The sequence below is a fragment of the Alligator mississippiensis genome, chromosome 4 (genome assembly GCF_030867095.1).
Source record: "Alligator mississippiensis isolate rAllMis1 chromosome 4, rAllMis1, whole genome shotgun sequence".
In the NCBI taxonomy this organism is placed as follows: domain Eukaryota; kingdom Metazoa; phylum Chordata; order Crocodylia; family Alligatoridae; genus Alligator; species Alligator mississippiensis.
This window is the reverse complement of record NC_081827.1, coordinates 11207922-11221498: the sequence shown is the minus strand read 5'-3', so window position 1 is coordinate 11221498 and position 13577 is coordinate 11207922.

The window sequence follows — 13577 nt, the reverse complement described above, 5'->3', positions numbered from 1 at the left end:
ACTTCCTTTTAGTACACAGCCTAGCAATTAGGCCCCAGCCATGCTTTACAACCTCTGGCTGTCTGCTTGCTGGCTTTGATCAGAACTTTGTTCACTGACACATATCTAATAGCCAGGAGTGGCACCAACTCGACTATCAAAGTCCTAATTTATGCCTAACCCCATATCCTAAACCAAATAGGGGGTGTAATTAGCTATTATACCAGCCAGCAGTTTGACCTGACCTCCCATTTAGAAGAGCTGAAAAAAAAGGCTACTGAAAATTACAATTTCTTCCATTTCAATTTAAAAAAAAAAAAAAAGCAAGGACCATAATAAAGTAGTGGACTTCTTAGAAAGAGAATAAACTAAGTTGGTATTCAAATTTTGATATACCATATTGTGCCCTTACTGTCTTCTTAGTGTAGATCACCTCCCTTCTGGCTAGCAGCTGAATTTACCTTTTCTGTTCCCGTATTACTAGCATCTCCAGCTCAAACTGAAGCTCCATTGAGTCAGGCACTCTGCAGACCCAAGGATGAAAGACTTTCCAGTAGCAAATGTTTAATGAGTTTACCATCTAAATACTTGAACTATGCAAATAGTTCGGCAACACAGAAAGGGGGCGTATGGTTTGGTTGACTCGCAGTTTCAAAAATACACTGTAACAACATTAAAAAAGCTGAATCAGCAAATCAGGAAGCCAAAGATGTTTTTGGGGGGTCAAGCAAAAGGTTTAGTGTTTTTTGGGGGTCAAGCAAAAGGGTCAAGACATTAGTTTAAAAATGTTTCAACAATGAGCTTTTTAGAAGGTCTTACAACCTTCTCAATGCCCTTTCAAATAAAAATACCTCAATGTGTTGTTTTGAAAATGCCAAAACTAAACATTTAATCTTTTTTTTTTTTTCATATTTTTTAAATTGAAACAATTCACTCATATCACCAAGTTCCCATTGTGTTTTTGGGCGACACACATCAGCACATGTTTGTGAAAATAATATTCACTTCTCCAATGTCACCCTGCTCTACTAAAGACACAAGACAAGCCAAGGGCCTCATGGGAAGCAGAAGTATAGGAAGATGGCATGATTTCCCTGGTACCCCTGGCGCCCCTGGAAATGGCATCCCATGCTGCTGATTCTGAGACAGTGGTCAACCAATAAGCTACTTTCTCTATGAGATCCATGCACCTATTGCAGCAATTCCTGACAGGGAAAAACAGAATTAGGAAACTATGCAATGTATTTTATCTTGCTGTATCTAACAAGGGGCTTCCCCTGTTACTATAGGGAAGTAGGGCTGCAATCAGTAGACAGATGGAGCAGAACTGCCAGAAATTAAGTTACTGAGGCAGCGGAAAGACAGGAGGCTACAACTTAAGAGCAAGTTGCATCACAGTAGGCAAAGCCCCAGATAGGTAGTTAAGTAGGGATTGCAGTACAGTAAGAGCAGGATAAACCTTTGTGCAGGATTGAGGATGTGTGACCAGAGGGAGCGGTGCTCCTGGGGAATATAAATCCAGACCCTGAGCCGGAGCAGACCATCTTGCCCTGACCTTGGGAGGGAGAGGAGCTCCTGACAGCACAGGTTGCTAGAATGAAAGTTGCAGACCCAGGAAGGTACCCTGGAGGCTGGGGGAGAGCCAGGAGATAAGGAAAGGGTTTGCAGAAGAGGAGAGACCTGCAGTGGGGTTTAAGTTTAATTAGAGACCAGTGGGTCTATGTTTGTGTTCATTTAACTGGAGGTTTGGGTTGTGGTTATAGGGGTGGTAGAAGCCATGATGGGGTGTGTTGGAGACACTGTATCCTATAAAGGTGGATGCCAGGACAAAGCCCTGCAGGATCCAAGGGCCCTGTGGGCTCAGCAGGTAGAAATCCACTGGTTCATAAACTGAAGCAGTCCTTCAAGGGTCCAGGACCTAGTGAGCTGGGGCAGAGAAGCAGCTGCTTTGCAAGGGTCCACAAGCTGGGGCAGCCTTGCCAGAGCCAGGGACTCAGAGGACTCGGTGATTGGCTATGAAGATAGGGCCTGATGCATGAAACAAAGTAAGACCCATGAAGAATGGGCATGTCTATGGGGGTGGCTGGAGGCTATGATTCGTACCTATAATGCCAAATTAAAGCCATTTGGACACAGAATGATTTAGCTGGTGGACTTAGAATCTGATGAAGCCAATTGTGGTAGACTGAGGCTTACTCTAAATGTCCCTGGGGCAGCCTCCCTAAGCACTGCAAAACTTCCTTCAAGGCATGGCAGGAGAGGCAGAAAGTGGGGGGACCATGAAGAGTCAGAGTGGAGCAGGAGGACTTTGGCCACCAGGGGGTGTCACAACCACCCTTGGGACTGTCCTGCTAGGCCGGGGTGGGCAAAATGCGGCCCGGGGGCCAGATGCGGCCTGCCAGGTCATTCTGTCCAACCCTCGATGGCTTGCCAAAACTCAGTAAGTGGCCCTCCACCTGAAACAATTGCCCGCCCCTGTGCTACACTATAATGCAATTCAGGATCAGGCACCATTAACAAGCCAGATGCTTGAAGATCTCCACTAAGCACTCACAGGTTTCTGTTGTTCTGCCATGGCAAAGTAGAAGAGTATAAAGGGTTTGTAAAAAACATCCCACAAATTATAATGGTAAACTACCATGTCTTGCCTGGATTTTAACAACATGTATCATTTAGTTCACTGCCTCTCCATCAGACAAGGAAAACATGAAAGCAGCTTCCATCTCTATTAGTGTGCTCAGAAGTGGTCATAATTACCATTGAAGCTGAACAGCCAACTCACAGGGAACTATGGGACAGCTTTCTTTCCCCAAAAAGTTCTAAAATAATCTAAATTACATAGATAGCTTATACCTTGAGGCATCAAAGCTTACATGCCTTCTTTTAAACTTTCTATTCACATTTTCCTGGGGAATTTAGGGTATATTATTAGGTTGAAATATTGTTGGTAGACCAGTTGTGAAGTTTGGAGGATTTCAAAAAAGTTAAATTATAGGTTCCAATGGGAAAAAAAAATTCTAACAAAAAATGAAAATTCACGAGAAAAAAAAAAAAAGTCTTTCCAGTTTTCAGCCTGCTCTATTCATGGGTAGTCCATTTTTCAAAAATAGCCTCTCCATTTTCTTTATCAATGTGCGTCCTCTCTGGAGTAGACATACAATCCAAATCTGAAAAATGTGTTAATAGGAGCCATTTAGCACTATGATGTTTTGTCTCCAGATCATCTCTACAGTCAGCATAAATTACACTATGCGTTAAAAAAAATTCAACATTTTAGCAACATCAGCAGCTATCTCTCTTCTCTAATCGTTTTCCAGTACAGTTTGGGATGGCATCAAGTTTGCGCTAGAACACCAGGTACCAGAACCTGGACTCAAAACTTCTGGTCACCCCCACAGTAGTAATCCACCTTCCCTTTATTTCACTAGATAATATGGTGTGGGATTTTTTTTCCCCCTCCATTAGAGATGATCACAAGAGTGGTTGCTGGCTATTTACCCTACCTCACCTGCAACCGATGATACAGACAAACCATAAGCACCTGCATCACAGCCAAGGAGGGTTAACAGAAAGAATCACCTGATGTGGTTTGTAGAACTGTCATGGATGCAGGCACTTGCAAAACTCTAGTATTTCAGCATGTCGTTGAGTTCAAGTTTTTTCTATATCTGCATTTTTCTAACTGTTTCCATGCCATCCAGGTGATATGTCCTTTCAAGGTTAAGCAGTAGCAATATTCTCTCTCCTATATTTATTTATTGATTTGATTTATAGCCTGCCCTATCCAAAAGGTTTAGAGCAGCTGATTCTCACTTTCTAGTTCTTTGAGCCTGATTCTTCATAGCCCTGTTCCTATGTTTGGTCCCACGGGGAGTGTAGAGAGCAAAACCATCTTCCTCTGTACTCCCTGTGTTGCAGAACCAGACCACAGAGCCACTTTGATTTCAGAGAAGCTAAAGTAGCATCCTTATGCTGGGCCTTCATCATTTTGGGAGGTACAGGGGAGAACTCAGGGCGCATTTTAGACGGTACGGGGGAGAACTCAGGGCCCACTCATGTCAGGGCCCTGTACCAGAGATCATAAAGGATGAAAGATAGTCATATCTTTCTGATGTGGATGATACTGGCCCTGAATTGCTTCCCATTTTCAACAGAGAATTCCTATTTCACTAGAGTGGTGTGGCTTTTGCATTTAACTAAGAGCTGGCTCATTTACCTGGACTCACTACATGCTTCACTTAGATTTCAAATGGCAAGCAACCTTGCAACAGGAAACATTGAAATTTAACACTGGTGTCACTTGTTCCCCGAGAAGCCTTGGCAGTAACAGTGCCCCTGGATCCTCTGCAAGGTTCTCCTTGTGGAGTTTCCCCTGCCTTTTCCCCTCAAAGAAGAGTGTCTTAGGATGGGCTCAGTACCACCTGTGCTTAATGACCCATCCTCAAGACACTGGTTTGGCTTTGTGCCAGTGGTTTTGTCCAAGAACCTGAATCACCTGATAGCAGCCCCGTGACTTCACTTAGTAAGGAGAAATGATGCTGTATCAGCAAAGAGAAGAGGAACATTTGCAGCGGGCCCAGGACTAGAAAAGACTGGAGAAGAGGGGCCTAAATCTCTGAGCAGGTGCCACATCATATCAATATGACAGATCTGAGCTTAGATCTTAGTACTGGTAGTTGCCTAAGTCCCCACAAGATGCATAAGCCCCATTTATCTTGTGTAAAAGGCCCAATCCCATCAGTGTGGTCAGAGCTTGTCTAAACCCCTGCAAAGCAGAGGCAGAAAGAGAGGCCTCACCTCCCATTTATCTAATATCCTAGTGGTTAGGGCACTCACAGGGATGTAGAGATCCCAGTTCAAATCCCTTCCCTGACTGCAGGAGTTTGAATCCAGGGCTCTGTCCTCCCAGGGAAGTAGCCTAAGCACCAGTCTGTAAGGAATTTGGGTCCAGGTCTTTCTCCTGATGATGCGGTTTCATTTCCCATTAATAATTAAATCCACACTGAACCTGACACTCCTACCTCCCAGAAGACTACATTAACTACTGGGCTATAGACTTGGTCACTCCCAGTAAATATGCGTGCACAAATAAATAAAAAAAGGGGAAAAAACCCTGCAACAGGAGAGGTTCATCCCACAATACAATAGAGTCTGGTCAGCAGGGCATTCTCCTGGAAAATGGGAGACCTGTATTCAAGTTCCCCCAAAAGTGATTTGAACTTGGTTTCCCTATGCAAGCTGAGAGCACTGGGATATTGGAGAGAAGAGCAATACTATCTCTGTCCCCTCCTGTCTAACTCTAAGAAAGGGCTTGCACTGTAAATCCAAAGCAAAAATGAATACCTTCTTTTAGCCTCCTCTCTTTAGTATTTCCTGCTGGTTTTCTTGGGCATCTCTCCACTCAGGATGCTGACTATATTGACTGCTACCCTCTAAGCTCCTAATCCTCTAATGCTCCTAATACATTGCATGGAGCTCCTGGCTGCCTAACCCAGGGCTGTGAATACCACTAGGTGGCAGGATGCCTAACATCCTTCTGGTAAATCTAGCCAAACGATTTCAAGCTAGTTTATCATAGAAAAGCATGACGAGTAATTTAATCACCGATCTCGTAGTACCCACATAGGAACAGAAGTTTGGGCTTTTCAGTCAAGCACGTAAAGACATAGCAAGATTCAATGACTGGAAGCTGAAAGAACACAAATTCAGACTTGAAATCAGGTGTATACTTTCAATGGGCACTGGTGAACCCTCACCTGGAGTACTGTGTCCAGTTTTGGACCCCATGCTTCAAGAAGGATGTGGGAAGATTGGGAAAAGTCCCACAAGGAATGACAAAATTGATTAGAGATCTGGGAAATGTGTCTTACAAGCAAAAGCTGAAAGAACTAGGTTTAATTAGTTTGGAAACAATAAGGCTGAGGGGGAGATTTGATAAAAATCTTCAAATATCTGAAGGATTCATATATAAAGAGGATGGAGATAGCCTTTTCTCTGTGGCTGCAGTGTAGGGGACAGGACTAGGAGCTTCAGCAGAGGAAATTTAGGTTGGCAATTGGGAATAGCTTTCTGACTGGGAGTGGTCAAGCATTGGAAGAGGCTTCCTAAAGAAGTTGTGGAATTTCCACCCGGGGAAGAGCTGGTGAGACACTTGGCTGGGATGGTTTAGTCAGGGATGATCCTGCCTTGAGCAGGGAGTTGGACTAGATCAGAAGTTCCCAAACCCTGGGCCACAGCCCGATACCAGGCCGTGAAGTGTTGGCTGTAGGTCTGCGGGAAGGTTGGCTGCCGGACTAGAAGTCTGTAAGGGACTGGCAGCCAACCCTTTTTTATAGTAAGTATAAAAAAAAAGGTTTGGCTGCTGGTCTGTAGTATGCTGATCACTTCCAGACTTCAGTTTGCTGGTCCGCTATCACTCCCGGTCCGCAGTTTGCCGGTCCATGGTCTAAAAAGCTGGGAACCACTGGACTAGATGACCTCATGAGGTCCATTCCAGTCCTATTTTCCTATGATCCTGTGAATACTAAATGACATGATTAAATCTTGCAGCACCTTACTCATGGTTGGGGTCACCATCACTAGCTTTTTTTCGGTTACAATTGGGTGGGGGTTTTTAAAGGCATACTTTGATTCAACTGTAGATATTGGACCTAGAGTAGGAACTAATTTAGGCAAGTCCTATGGCCTGTGTTATTCAGGAAGTGAAACTAGATGATCACAATTGTCCCTTTTGGCTATAAAAATCAATGAATAGGCATTTATAGAAGACTTGCCAATTGCTGAATAAGCTTGAGCACTGAGCTATCTTCATCCCTCTAGCTCAGTGTTGACATAGGACAATATAGGGATGCTGGTATGGCTTCCGTGCAGTGACAACAGCTATCTAGTCATCAAAGCTGTTAGACTGGCAACTTATGCCAGCATTAACAGGGGGAAATCCTTAGGTTTATATTCTTTCCTATAGAAATCAGGCTTTTGCATTGCCAAGCCCCAGTGAGCAGAGAGCTGGACTAGATGACCTCATGAGGTCCCTTCCAGCCTTGTGATCGTGTGATCCTAATGCAACATGATGTAAAGAATCTCACTGTACAGAGGATGCTTGCCAAGAAATAACCAATAAATAATATCCAGTAACCAGCTCACTAAAATGGGAACGTTCTAGTTAAAAAAGTTCTATTATCAAGGAGTATAGACAAAAATCTACAATAATTTAAGTGTAAAATTTCAGCATCATACACAATTAGTGAAAATAAGAGGTTTCCAATTTAAAATGGATTAAAGGATTTCTTTTTAAAAAGACCGCATATAATTACCTGTGGAATTTATTGCCACAGGATATTATGGAGGGAAAATCTTAGATTTGAGAAAAGATTAGTGCCATTTAAATAAAGCAAAACTATGAAGCTTTATTGCTTGGATAAAATTGACAAAGTCTATTGGGTTTCCATGCTTTGGATCATAATCTGTTTGCTAAATAGGGTCTGAAAGAAATTTCCCCACATGGACATCAGATTGCACAACCAGGTAGGTGAATAATGTAGGAACCATGAAGAAGTTCTTCCTCTGAACCTTCGTTTATAATGCTCTGACTAGAACTGGGTATCTGTTTCCCATCTGGTTTGTGATCCTGGGCACCATCAGGAGGCCATTTAGGCCTCATCTGGTCCTTGCTACTGAACTGAATCCAGCAGCCAGTTGGCCTCAGTTACCTTCAGCAGCATGCCTTCATTTAAAAGCAGCTCAAAAGGACAGATGTATTTCTGTCTAACCCAAGACTTCTGGTTCTAGGTCCTGGTCCCTGGGTCCTAGTTCCTGCCTGCTGCCTTCTTGTTCATAAATCAAGCCTGGGTTCCTGTTTCCCAACTGATGGCTTCTTTCTCTAGTCTCCAGTCTCAGCCCCTAGCTTCTGGTTTCCTACTTCGTAACTCCCTTTGGAGCCTTGTTTTCCATCCTTGCCTGCTCCTGACGTCCTGCCTCATGACTCTTTAGTGACATATTTGAGCATCTATGCCCTGGTCGTCCCCGACAAGTCGTGGCAGGAAACAGCTTTATTTGCACAAATAGCTAAGCACATCACACATTCTTTCTATCAAGCTCACTTCCATTTGGGTTTTTTTTCTTTTTTTCTTAGCATTTTGCTTGCTATTCACAAGCAGGCAGAAAGAGAAGGGCATGGATTTAATAGGCAATTAGTAATCTGAGCCAAATATAGTGTTAAAATAGGCAGGCAGTCAGGAGACAGCAGAGAGAGGAGTCATACCTAGACTAATACATTTTCCTAGAGGAACATAGTGTTTGGTCAAAAGTTACAAGGAAAAAATGTCTATTTTGAGAAGATTTGAAGGGTTCTGTAATAGGAAGAGTCAAAATGAAATATTTCATTCAGATCATCCAAAATATTGCCTTCTGGGATATTTTCAAGTAAAAAAAATATTTTGGGCTTTTTCATTCAGCAACTATTTCTGATATTTTGACTTTTTCAAAAAGAAAATAAATGTCAAAAATCAAATTTTCTCTAGGAAAGAAATTCTGTTTTCAGAACAGCAATGTAAGAGTGAGACTTTTCTGAGTTCAAGTGTCATGAAAGGAAAAAAAAAACAAAACTTGCCAAAGAAAGGGGAATTCATGCTTCATGGAAAATATATTGTTTTATTTTGAAACTTTATTTTTATTCAAATAAGAAGGGAAACAATGTTCTTAGACAAAAAGAATATTGAAAACAATTCAAAATCCTATAACATTTCTGTTCAGCAACACTGGTCCCTGGTATTTCAAAGTGAACATTTTTTTTCACTTAAAAAAACAGCATTTTCAATTAAATTCTGTCCAATGGGAAAATTTCTGAACAAGTCCAGTAGATGGCCCTTGACTCAAATCAAGATTTCTGAATGCAGCAGCAGAATTTTCAAAGAGCCTTACACTAGGAGTGAAGGGCAAATTCTCATGTTAGGCAAATGTTGAATACTAAGCTCATTATAAATGTCCAATCTCTATATTTAGAAAGGATGATACATAATGTATATGCTTTTCCCATCTCTCTCTCTCTCTGTCTCTTTTTTGGACAACTTTTAAAAGAGTCGACGATCTGTTGAAATGTTGGTCCTATTTCTGCAAACTATTCATTCGTGTTTTCCCAGCCTTGCCATCATGAAGATGTACTAACTTAAAGGGATCCAAAAAATGCTAGTGATAGATTCTGATAGTACATTACTTTCACACTAGTGCAGCTCCATTGACTTCAGCTCTGGAATTACTCTTAGTATTCATCACTGCTTCATACAGCAGGAAGAGACCTCAGAAATAAACCACAGTTTCTTAGTTCAGCCAATACAAGTGCTAAGCGTTAAAGAAAAAAAAAGGTAAAGATGATTTGAAAAATCGGGTGAATTAAAGCATATAAAAGAACTGAACTTGAAAACAAAGTTTATCAAGATGGAAAATAAAGAGCCTGTCTTCTTTTCGCTGTGTTTCAGCCTGGCCCAAGAATAAGAAGAAATCTCTCTCTAGCGCTAATCAAAATCCTGCTTCAGCTGGAAACTGTTTGAAGCTTGCAACGGTGCGATTATCCTTACAAAACAGCAGATACTGTAGCAGTGGTCAGGTTGGAGCTAAGTGCTGAGTCAGCAAAATGTCACCTGCTCGGCCAAATTTGACAGCTGCGGGGTTTGCAGTTTCAGAAATCCAAACATCTTTACGGGTATTAGTCAGGTTGCTGCAGGCAAGAAAGAAGCTGAAGAGCCATGGATCACGGATTAGCAAGTGCACCAAAGGTTATTTTTTAAAACAATCTGTAAACTTCATCATTTAGGTCTGCTTTGGTGAATGTGTTGAAAGTTGAGAAGAGCTGTTTTCCTCAATCTGGAACTTCTGGGGGAATAGTAGGACAATAGCACCTAGATATCTAGTTAACAACATGGTACCTCTGTGTCAGGCAACTGCGCAACCACAAAATAATATAGACCTTCCTTGAGGTTGCCAACTCTGAATCTATTCCGGGAGGTTTCATCACATGATGGATTGCAGCGTGTCGACTTTATGTCAGGAAGGCAAATGCACATTACTATTACATTTTCAAAACCCACTGGACTTCTGTATAAATCAGATTCAACATTTAATATTTATTTTAATGAATGCCCTATCATTGATCTCCTGGGTGACTCTCAGCAGTCTCCTGGAGATTGATGTCTAATTCCTGGAGACTCCGGGGCAATCCTGGAGGGTTGGCAACCCTAACCTTCCTTGCAACTCTAAGCAGAAAAGACTGGCATAATGGGCATGGCATTAATTTAATACATGTGGGCTTGAGGACAGCATAGCTATTCAAACAGCACTAGGGAGAGTCAGAGTGAGAGTGAAGCACCAAGCACCACTCCCCTCCACTACCAGTAAAATGCATCTGTCTGAGATTGGTGCTGAGCATTAGCCAATAGGCATTCCTGACACAGGGAGCTCATGGGCGACTTCCAAAACCACTCTTATAAGTGACCATGGTAAATTGGAAGTGGAGGAGAAGGAGTGAAATGCACCTAGGGTAGGCCTGCTGTACTTCTGTATGGCATTTCCTCATGTGCACCAGAGGCAATGTAGACACAGCCAAAGTGCCTGAAAGTTGTACCAGTTTAATTAACACTGTTATTAAACTGATATAATTACACCATGTTGAAAACCCTCATGAAAAGGGGTTGGATGCTGTTTTGAGCTAGAAGGTTGGCCAAGTTCATACTGTTGGCCAAGTTCTTACTGCCTTCAGTTAAATGGTATATAAAAATATATCAAGATCAGAGACTGGAGATGATTTCAAGATATCAGCTACATTCACATCTTACACAATGTGTGCTTTGGATGTGTAGGCAAGGCATAAATGTCTTTCCAAAGGTAATGCAATATGTCTGTGGAAGAATTACAATCTGAAACGAAAACTCCTGAGGCCTATTCTTGTGTCTTCTCCCCTGTAGTTTTGAGACCTCCTAATGTCTGCATGTCATGCCACGCTCTCCCCAGCCTGCATCTCTATAAACTCTGGACAGCCTTCCCCTTAACATAGAAACATGAATCCAAGAGGAAGACAAACGCAACAGCCACTTTGTACTTTTCCTCATTTGATCCAGTTTATTGGATTGTGCCTTCCTTCAGCAACCGTGCTGGATTAAGTCTCCATGACAGAAAGTCAGGAATGTAGATTTACCCAAACTTGTTAAAACGGTGGCACTCATCCCAAGGGAGACAAGCAACCTTTTGTGAGGTAATTTGCTAACACTTTGTTCCACCCTAAAATGTATCTGCCCTATTATTGTATGACAAAGACAGGCATAATCTTGCATTCTTTAACAGAGCTATATATATACAATAGCCTGATTTGTATCTCACTATCAGGAGTGGAAAAAAAAGGGATCCTTCAAATTAAACCAATGGGTTTGTCCCCAGGTAAAAAGAAAAAAAAAATGAAGGTGAGACCAGAATCTGGCACATATTTTGATTGTGTACTCATGAATATTCAGAGCACATATATTGCTTGTGTACTCATGAAGTCTGGACTTCAGATCATAGGAACTTTTGCAACAAGTCTGTTATCCATTCAAACTCAGCTATTCATATATGAGCTATGATAGTATCAAGAGAACCAGATTATTTGCTGTTGATTATTCACTATGCATTATCTATTAGCTGTTATCCCCCTCATTGAAAAATGGCAGTCGGCCCGTCTTGAAAAAAAACCACGTGATTGTAATAACCACACACACACAATGAACAGTAAATATTACCACCCCCAAGATAGTGGCTTGGTCATTAGATTTCAAAATCAATTCCATTTTATCCACCATATAAATGGGGAACCTGAGGCACATATCAAGGAAGTGACATGCCTGAGGTCAACAGCAGTCATGAAGAGAAGCTGGGTGTCCTGATTCCCATTTCAGTGCCCCATACACTACTCTTGATAGCTAATATTCAGGCAAAAAAGAATTGTCTGGTGGATGAGGGACAAGTCTGCAATCCAGGATGTCTAGGTTCTATTCATGGCTGCGCCACAGATGTCCTATGTGACTTTATTCCCCTTCTGCAAAATATGGGTAATTCTGCTTCCTTTATCTGTTGTGAATAACTAGACTACAATGTCTTCAGGACAGGGAATATCTTTTTCCTATGAATAGCACTTAGCATGATGGGGCCTGACCTTGACTGGGGTCTCTGGGCACTAATATAATACAAGTCATAATAGTGAACAGTTTTCTGATAAATCTTGAATTGAATATTGTTGGGTCAGACTATTCAGAAAATACTTATGGAGAGTAGACATATTCACAGAAATCATATTTTTTTAAATGGGAAAATTGCTTCTTGACCTTTTTCATTAGTAAATGTTCTTTTCCACAAAAAAAAAAAAAGAAAGACTTATTGGTGAAAAATGTTACTCCTGTAAACCAGAAACCTTCTGTTTTCAGCCCCAAATTGAAAACTGATTGTCAGTTTTGCAAGGAAAAGTATGCTTTTTGCAGATAAAAAGCACATTCCCTCACCTGCTATGCAGGATGATTCACTCACACAAGCGTGCACTCAAATCAGGGTCCGAAAGGGCAAGACAATCAGCTGTAGTTATGTTTGGATAAAATTTTTAAAAAGCATCATTCTAAAAAAGAGACGTGGGCAAGTAGGAGCCTAAGGGCACATACAGACATTCAAAAACCTGGGACAAGAATAGATCTAAGTTATACTGTTTACTCTGAGTGACCTAGGTTAGATCAGGAGCAAACTGTATACATGTCCACGAGGGGTGTGCGAAATGGGCCCTATTCGATTCAGATTCAGACCCAATCGGGGACAGTGATTTGATTTGTTGATTCGAATCACTGTCCCTGATTCGATTTGGCCGAATCCGAATCTGAAGATTCAGTGCTGTTCAGAGAATCAGCAATTCGGCTGTAGACACAGATTTAAATGTTGTTTCTATAAACCTCAAGGTACCAGGTGCAGCTCGTGAATGCTGCAATGCTGGGGTAGATGGAGCATCTCACAGGAGTGTGGGGGGCCCCCTGCATGCTCTGCAGCGAATCCAGAAGTGGACTGGAAGTATTTCTGGTCAACTGGGTCCACTGGGCAGCATGCAAGCCCCCCTCCCCTGCCCCAGTCACACCTGGGGCCCACCTTATGTAGCAAGACCAAGAATAGGGCAGGGAAATGCCCATCCCTGCTGTAGCTGGGGCACTCACCTGGAGCCAAGACCCAAGCCAGGATAGGAGTCATGGGAAGCGGAAGACCTCCCTCATGGGCTCCCTGAATGGTGGGTGGACAAACCAGGGCACATGGGCTCCAATGTCAGTAGTCTGGCATGGTGGGCTGATGGGCTGCACTGTCCTCCTGGTTCTGAGCACTCCTGCACCTGCCTGGGACTGTCCAGGAATAGCTTGGGGTCCTGCATTCATGGGGAGACCACCAGGGCTGGCAGGTGGGAGGGCTATCCTGGGAAGGAGGGCAGTATCTAGCATGGCCCTGGACTTGGGCCCTTGGCACTCCAACGCCACTCCCTTTCCCCAGCACTGCCTGCCAAAGCAGGTCCCACCAGGGGTCTTTCTGTTTCCCTAGACCATGGGTCACTAGGT